A 9,302-nucleotide genomic window follows, 5' to 3' on the forward strand; every position below is an offset into this window, starting at 1 on the left:
TGGGAAGATGAGGAAAGGAGGAAGAAAGGCTCACCTGTGCCGAGCTCCTCAACTGGGGTTGTGTTCCTCTTGCCTACCTCTCGAGCCGTCGCCTCCTCATCCACCCGTCCCACTGCCGTTGCCAGGAGATGCAGCCGCCGCATTCTGCTCCAGCTAGATGCGCTGTGCAGAGGAGGAGAGACAGGGGTTGCAGCGGCGGCTGGAGAGGATGAACGGGGGAAGGAGAGGTGGCGGCGAGGGAACGTCTAGGGTTGGTGAGGAGGAGGACGCGGGGATTGGTGGGCTGGAGGAGGGCGGGGGATTGGTGGGGAGGAGGATGCGGGATTGGTGGATGAGTCGTCCACGACCGGCGTGGTTAATAATCTTTTTCACCGAAGACGCAGGCGACACAACAAAGCACGCACACTGGCAAGCCAGGCCCGCAAGAGAACAAGGCCCACTCGTCATCCTCTTGACCAAGAAAAAGGCCGCGTGGAAATAAACTAGCCATGGGATTTTTGACACCGCGGTGAAAAACCTCCAGCGAGGCAAAATCAAGCGAACGAGATCGAAAGTGCGACGCGAGTGTCCCAGGTGAGCCGGTAGCCTAGCGTCCTTTATATGTTCGACTCGTTGTTTTTTGTTTCAGTGTCAATCTATTTCTTTTAGTGGAAGTGGTGACTATTAACATTTGATTAATCACTGTCCAGTACCTTAGCTGTCAGGAATTGTTGGTGTCAGTGGGCATGTAAATAATGGCAACGCAAAGATTAATGGACGCGTCTAGTGGGCGGCCGACTGCCCACTAGTGCGATCGAGCGGCCGGCCTGAAAAGGTAAGCCCCTATGTCCCCGCGGTCCAGAAAAGTAAAGCCAGCCACCGAACCCACTCGATCGAGCGGCCAGTCCCGATAGGCCCAAACAGAAGGAGAGAAAAGTCTCCCCACGCTCCCACGTGGCCAGCTGTACCTACCCAGCCCCTCCCACGCCCGCTCACCCCACGCCCCCACGCTGCCTTCTTCTCCATGAAAGAAGGGGATCCAAGGCCCTTCTTCCTCCTCCTACACAGCCGCCGTGGCAGCCCCAAAGTAGAAGAAGAAGCTGCTTCAAAAAAGATCTAAGGGCAGGGTGGTCAGAGCCATACCAGGCAGCAACATCACGTAATTCCATTCTGCCCCTCTTCACTTCCCCCCTTCTTCTACTGCATATGTCAACCCCCTTCTCCATGGATCTAGCACAAATCCATGGAGAAGCTGCTTCAAAAAGAAGTGGATCTGGCACATCACCCCATTGTCCACATCACATCCCCTCCATGAGTATCATGTCTGCAACTGAAAATAAGTACCACAAATTACTGTGCAACTAACCATGGATACAAGCCTAGTATTTTCTGGTTTGTGCAACTAAACACAAGTCATTAGGTTTAGTTGCACAAGCACTACATCCTGGTAATTTTCTGGTTTACTGTGCAACTAAATACAAGTCATTAGGTTTAGTTGCACACTAAACATGGTTTGTGACCAACTTTAACAAAACTGAACATGTTTTCTAACATGCATGCCACCCAAGTTTCCCCCTGGATGTGTTCAACAAGCACACACAGGGATGAGTGCAGATACCATGCTATTCTAGCCAACTAAAATATGTTTTCTGGCCAACTAAAACATGATTCTAGCCAACTCAACATGCATTGTAGCCAAAACCGAAAGTGCATTCTACCAACTTGTAGTTATTGTTTGCAAATGAACACATTGACTGTCCAAAAAATATGTGCAACGAAAAATGCATAAATGTGCAACTGAAATGCATCCCAGCCAACTGAACCTGTATTCTGGCCAACTCAGCATGCATGCTAGCTAAACTAAAACATGCATTGTACCCCACATGTACTGGATGATTGTGAGTGAACAATTTAGAAAATCTGAAGTATATGTGCAATAAAAAATGAATAACAATGACTATTTGGTTAGGATATCAAGCATAGGGGATGAGTTGCAGATATCAAGCATCATAGCCAAACTGAAACTCGTATACTAGCCAAACTCAACATGCATTGTAGCCAAAACTAAACATGCATTCTACCGACTTGAACTTGTTGTTTGCAAATGAACACATTAAAAACTTGTAGTATCTGTGCATCCAAATTTTCATAAATGTGCAATTGAACATGCATCCTGGCCAACTGAACATGCATCCTGGCCAGCTGAAAAACATGCATCCTAGCCAACTGAACATGCATCCTGGTCAACTGAAACATGAATTCTAGCCAAAACTAAAAATCTGTAGCACAACAGCAAAAACACAAGAACTTTTGTGAAAACCGCACAATGATTCATAACAACTTCTCCAGCAATTTGTGCAATAGAAAAATAAACCAGGGTAATGAAACCACAAACCATAGTAAAATAGTCACGCATATATTCTTGTCCCACACCTATTGCAAAGCTATAGTGTAAAATATGTTCAATATACTAGAAGTAAAAAAACAAAAACGGCGATGAAACATATATCTATAATCTGTCATCCAAATCTTCTTTCTTCTTTCACCTGGATTTTTCATCTCAATTGTAGCATCAAATTATGTCCAAATTATGTGCAGAAAAATCTAAATCAGCTCCTTGCCAACAGAAAACCTGCAGATCATTACAGCAATAGAGAAAAAAGTCAGAGAAACACTGAAGTAAAAAAGTCATGTTCTTTATCTGTGCCACCTATTTACTGCAAACTGTGCAACTAACATTACCACTCTATGCAAACAAAAAATGCATACCTGTTCTAAAAAAGATTCTGCTATAAACATGTAGTTTTTGCAACTAAGATTGTCATACTGGTGTGCAACTGCTTATGATTGTGTTGTAGCATAAAAAAACAGAAACGTTTTTAGGTTGTTTGAAACACTCTTTGATGATTAAACTGATGACATCACTTCCATCTTTTTTATGTGCAGGGGGTGTGTGGCAGCAGCAAAAAAAAAGAAATGATTGATCTCAATGAGTTGCCTCCTGGTCTCAATAAGCTTCCTCATGATATGGATCAGCAGCAACCCAGTGTACCACCAGGAGCTAATGCTGATTATGGGACAGAAAATGTGCGCTCTGTTGACTACACGCAGCCGAGCCGTGGGCCTAACCCTATGGGCCATGACAATGTGGCAGGTCAGTCATCAACCTGTGGTGCCCCTGTAGTGGTGTCTTTGCAGTCAGAGAGCCATACTCTTGATGACACGGGCACCGCAGCAGATGTTCCTGGTCCAACCAGGACTGAGCTAGGAGCTGGTGCTGTTGACGGTGTTGTGCAAGGAGAAGGAGAGGATGAGGCTGGTTCTCAGCCCATGGAACCCTATGTTGGCATGAGGTTTGATAGCCTTCAATTTTCTAAGGATCATTACAACAGCTACGCCCTGCGGATGGGTTTCTATGTCAAGTTGAACACCTCTAGGCGGACACCTCACACCAATGTATTGGTAAAACAGCAGTTTTGTGCAAAAAGTACAAGAAGCCCAAAGCTGATGATGGAGGAGCGGAGGCTGCTCCTGTCCTGGACCCTATACTAGATCAAAAAGCTCTTGACGGTGATGAGGAAATGGAAGATGAACCAGCAATCTTTGCTAAAGAGGAGGCTGGTCCTAGTAAGAAAAAGAAGAAACGGAAACGCGAGACAATAAAGCAGACTCAATGCAAGGCCAAAATGTTGGTGAAGCTGCTAGATGGGCGATGGGAGGTGACACACTTTGTTCGTGACCACAATCATCCGCTGGTGAACAAACCTTCATTGTCCAAATACTTGAGATCCCATCAAGGCATTTCTCCGGATGAAAAGGAGTTTTTGCGCATCTTGTATAACTGCAACTTGACTAGAGGTATGTTTCTATATCCCTTACAGAATTAAGTTTCCCTCTAGGCAGTCCAGTGTGCAACTGTTATGGTACTGATGTGCAAATAAAATGTATTAAGTGTGCAACTAGTGTCCAACTTTCCATGCTGGGCACCAGGTTTTGCTGTGGTATGTCACTTCTGTGCAACTATAAAAGCATTTGGTGTGCAACTAGAAACTAAAAAAAGTACCGAATGCAACTTCATTAGTTGGACACCAGGTTGCTGCGGAGGGTGGATTAGTGTGCAGCCACTTTGGTGCTTGTTGTGCAACTAAATTACCTTTACTATGCAACTAAACAATGTCCTGTGTACAAAGTGCAAGTGTTTTTAAAGGTGCAGCTAGGTGTCCATTTCCTGCAATTATCCTCTGTGCCAACACATGACCTATTACTGTGCAGCTGGATGTGTGCATTCATGCGACTAAAAAAAGATATATTATTTTCTTTTTGTATTATGCAGGACGTATGATGCATATAATGGCAGAGTTCTATGGATCTGAGTTGATGATGCGTTCGGACCAAAGGCAATAACAAATGTATGTACAAGTTTCCGTAGAGATGACATAAAGGAGGGTGACATGATTGAGACAATTGCACAATTCAAGGATATATAGAAAACTGATCCAGACTTCTTCTATAAGGTAAAATATGCTGAAGAGAACAGAGTTGTCAACATATTTTGGGTGGATGGCTTAGCTCAAAAAGCTTACGCAGAGGCGTACCACGATTGCATAACGTTTGACACCACCTACATGACCAACATGTACAATATGTCGTTCGTGCCCTTCATCGAAATAAACCGACATGGCAAATCTTTCATGCTGGGTTGCGCGTTTGTGAGGCAGGAGTTGGCATCAAGCTTTGATTGGGTCTTCCGAGCATTCCTAGAGGCTATGTATGGCAAACCTCCTAATAACTTTATAGCCGATCAGGACGGTGCGATGAAACAGTCAATAGAGAGCATCTTTCCCACCACCGTGCATCGTTGTCGTCGATGGCACATCATGAAAAAGGCTCAGGAAAAAGTTGGTTGGCTATTGTGCCGGAATCCGGGCTGTTTGATGATTTCAACTACTGTGTTGACTTCAGCTTCACTCCAGAAGAGTTTGAGCAGAACTGGGATGGGTTAATGATGAAGTATGAGGCTATAACACACACATACTTCGAGAAGTTGTACGAATGCAGGTCAACTTGGGTGCCCTACTACTTCAAACACAGGTTCTTCCCCTTCCTGTAGTCTACACTGCGTAGTGAGGGGTTCAACACCATCCTAACAAGATATGTGAACCCACACAACTCAATGCTGAACTTCGTCAAGCAATATGAAAAAATTCAGAACCACATCCTTGCCAAGGAAGGCTGCAATGATTACAGGACAGAACACTTTGAGATTGAGCTATGGCCCAACTTCCCAATAGAGAGGCAAGCTTACGAAACCTACACTAGAGGCCTTTACTGCAAGTTCCGAGAAGAGTTTGTGATGATTGGACATTATAATGCATTCCAAGTTGGTGCTGATATTTTTGAGCTCAGACCGAACTAGGAATTTGTTGCCAAATATGGTTCTCAAAACTACTTGGTGTGGGAAAAGGTGGGGGAGGGTTCCTATTTCTGTGAGTGCTGCAAAATGGACAAGGACGGCATGCTCTGTTGCCACATCCTCAAGGTGTTCACCCATCTTGGATTTTATGTCATACCGGAAAGGTACATGCTCCAACGGTGGACACCTACTGCTGTCCCTAGTGCGCCAGGGACCGGGTATGAGCCACAGGATGAAATGCCTCCTCAATCAAAGAAGCAGATAAGGGAGAGAAACATGACATATGGTTTTTGGAAACTAGCCAAGTTTGCGAGTGGCTCTGATGCAGCACATGCCATTGTATACAAGCATATGTACGGAGCTCGGGCCGAGATCAGCCACCTGAACAAGTCCAAGAAAAGAAAAAAACCGACTGCTGCTACGGGGCCATCAGATGATGGCAACCCTCGAGGACCTCCTCCACCTCCTGGCTCTACACGGCATGCTCCGCTACCTCCTCCCTCGCCTGGTCCAACAAGCAGTGCCCCGCCTGCTCCTCCCAATGGCCCTTCAGGCAGTACTCAAGGACCTCATGATACAGGTAATTACCTGCCCCAACTCCCCATCTAACTAGGTGTATAATTTCAGTTGCACACATCATGGTGCCCAGTTGCACAGAACAGGCTACCCAGTTGCGCAGAATAGAGTACTCAGTTGCGAAAACTCATTCGACCTACACACACCACTCCAAACCCCTGTTGAGCGTGCTATGTTACTTCGAGCATCAACATGAACCACTAACTTGTTTTTCCTGTTTTGGCTATAGGTGATTACCACGGCGGGTCCAACTGCCATGGTGGGTCGTGCTCCTACAGGTTTTCTTTTCAATTTAACTTGCACACAACACCCAGTTAGTTGCACAGCATGAGCTGTGCGGTTGCAGACAACATCAGTCCTGGTTGCGCAAAAAACAGACTAAACTTTTTATATCATTATTCCACAGGTGATCGAACACAACCTCGTGGTGGTCCAGCGCCCACGCACACTGGCCCTACTGCCCCGTCGGAGGCTGCATCCCCTGCACAAGCCTCTGATGATTTTGTGCCCAGGGATCCTCCAAGGTCTACTACAAAGGGTAGGGCGAAGAGTCGATGGTACAAATCGGCGCTGGAGCTACACCCAAAGAAGACAAACAAATGCAGCCACTGCCAATCTACAGAGCACACTGCCGGTGGATGCCCACTGAGGTTGCTGTGATTCTCTTGCATCGTTTGTATGGAAAAAGGAAAAAGGAAAAAGAATGATGGTTCTTGAGCAATGTTGGCTCCAAGGGGACACATTCAGCATCTATGCTTTCGCTTCTCTAAGTTGTTTTCCTTGAATTAGTTCATGCACTGTGTAATGGTTGCTATTTGTGCCTTTGTTGGCAAATGGTTTAAGATTTAGTTGTTGACCAGTTGTATGCCCAATGCTCCTAATGTGTCAACAGAAGTGATGACAGGATTTGCAACAGGGTTACTACTAGTGTGCAACTACAATCTGTGCAAAATTGTGCAAACTAGCAAGGCATTGAAAAAAGGCAGAGCATAAAAAAGTACTGACCTAGTCCTTGTCATATCTCAGCAACTTCCTCCATGGGCTGGAGTTGTGCACACTGGTGATCCAATCATATGCCAGCTTCTTCTGATGTTGAGTACTTCCTTGGATCATAGTTTGGCAGTTGGCTACCGTTCCAATCAGCGGCGTTCAGCAGTGCGAACAGCCCACACTCATTGTTGCGGGGAAAAGGAAAAAATGTCACAGAAATTAAAAATCAAAAAGATGATGTACTCTGTGGCACTGTGCAACTAATTATGTGCCATTGTGCAACTACTGATGTTCCACTATGCAACTGGCTAGATAATCCATGTGAAAATCATAAAAATGAAGAGATTGCAAACTAGTTGTGTGTCTTAAAGAACTATAGATTGTACATCTAGAAAACAAATACTTATTTAAACAAAAAGAAGAAATTGTACATCTGGAAGACCCATGGATAGCCAACTATAAGACCTATGGACAACCAACTATAATGTTTGGAAGTCCATATGTTATTCACAAGTTCTTTAAGAAACAGCGTATGGACAGTCAGCTATAAAGACTTATAAGAAACAACGAGCTAATCTGATCAGGACACCTAATGCAAAAACTGCAAACCATATGGAAAGCCAACTACTATAGTGATGCAGCCAACTGAGGAGGCCATCTTGTGCAACTGAACCTCATATAGACAGCCAACTATAAGAAACAGCAAGCCAACTAAGTAGGACAGCTAGTGCAACTGCAGAAACATATGGACAGCCAACTACTGAACTTATGCGGCTAGCTAAGCAGGCAACTTGTGCTAGATCATCTGAGCAAGCAAAATTTAAAGACTACAAAATGATGGAAGAAAATTGAGAAGAATGTCATGCTTCTTGTCTTACTTGCCGAGCTGCTTCGGTACGTCGATGTCAATAATCTGGAAGTGCTTGATATTGTACTTCGGGTAATGCTTCCTGCATAGCTGGCGTACTGCCCCCGCGATGGTAGAGGCGGTGTTCATCATCTCAATGTTTTCTAGCTTCCTGCTTGAATCAAGAACTTCGAAACGTTCGTCCCTCAAGTTGACGTTGAAGACCCAATAATACCTGCCTCCTTCGCGGTGGTTTATATCAGCGCACTCAAGCACTGGCACCATGACCTGCCCATACGTCTCCAACGTATCTATAATTTATGAAGTATTCATGTTGTTTTATTATCATTCTTGGATGTTTTACAATCATTTTATAGCAGCTTTATATCATTTTTTGGGACTAACCTATTGACCTAGTGCCATGTGCCAGTTGCTGTTTTTGCTTGTTTTTTACATCGTAGGAAATCAATATCAAACGGAGTCCAAATACCGCGGAACTTCTTGGAGATTTTTGATGGACCAGAACACCCAAGATGGGCTAGAGCAGCACCTGGGGGGTGCCCCGAGGGGGGGCACAACTCACCAGGGCGCGCCTGGGGGCCCAGGCGCGCCTAGGTGGGTTGTGCCCACCTCGGTGGCCTCTTGCACCCCCTCTTTACCCTATAAATTCACAAATATTCCAAAACCCTTCAGGGTTAACCTAGATCAGAAGTTCCGCCACTGCAAGGCTCTGTAGCCACCAAAAACCAATCTAGACCCGTTCCGGCACCCTGCCGGAGGGGGGAATCATCTCTGGTGGCCATCTTCATCATCCCGGCGGCCACCATGATGAGGAGGGAGTAGTCCACCCTCGGGGCTGAGGGTTTGTACCAGTAGCTATGTGTTTAATCTCTCTCTCTCTCTCTCTCTCTCTCTCTCTCGTGATCTATATCATGGGCTTTGTTAATATAGATGGATCATATGATGTTTCTCCCTTCTATACTCATGTTGTGATGAATTGAATATTTACCCTTTGAAGTTTTGTCTTGTCAGATTAAATATTCAGATATGAGAACACATGATGTATGTTATGGCACTCAACTTGCGGATTCCCGAGGTGACATTGGGGTAATCTATGCATAGGGGTTGATGCACGTCTTTATTATCTTTTCTTCGGTAGAAACTTTGGGGTCTCTTTGTAGTTCTTTGTGTGGATTGAATATTACAATCATGAAGTTGTTTGATGCATATCGTAGAATTAACTCACGGATACTCGTGGTGAAATTAGAGTATCTAGGTGACATTAGAGTTGGTTGATGTGTGTCATATGGTGTTACTTTAGTACGAACTCTTGATTAGATCGATCGGAACGAATAGCTTGCGTTATTTTAGTATGAACTCTAGGATAGATTGATCAGAAAGAATAGCTTTGAGGTGGTTTCGTACCCTACAAACAATTTCTTTCTTTTGTTCTCCGCTAATAGGAACTTGGAGTGATTCTTTATTGTACTCTGAGGG

At 44.9% G+C, this 9,302-nt stretch overlaps 1 pseudogene; it reads left to right on the forward strand.

The window, feature by feature from the left end:
- The first annotated feature begins 2,200 nt into the window (after positions 1 to 2,200).
- Positions 2,201 to 6,628, forward strand: LOC141022562 (uncharacterized; annotated as a pseudogene).
- Positions 6,629 to 9,302: the final 2,674 nt, after the last annotated feature.

This window comes from Aegilops tauschii, chromosome 5 (assembly GCF_002575655.3).
Source record: "Aegilops tauschii subsp. strangulata cultivar AL8/78 chromosome 5, Aet v6.0, whole genome shotgun sequence".
NCBI lineage: Eukaryota > Viridiplantae > Streptophyta > Magnoliopsida > Poales > Poaceae > Aegilops > Aegilops tauschii.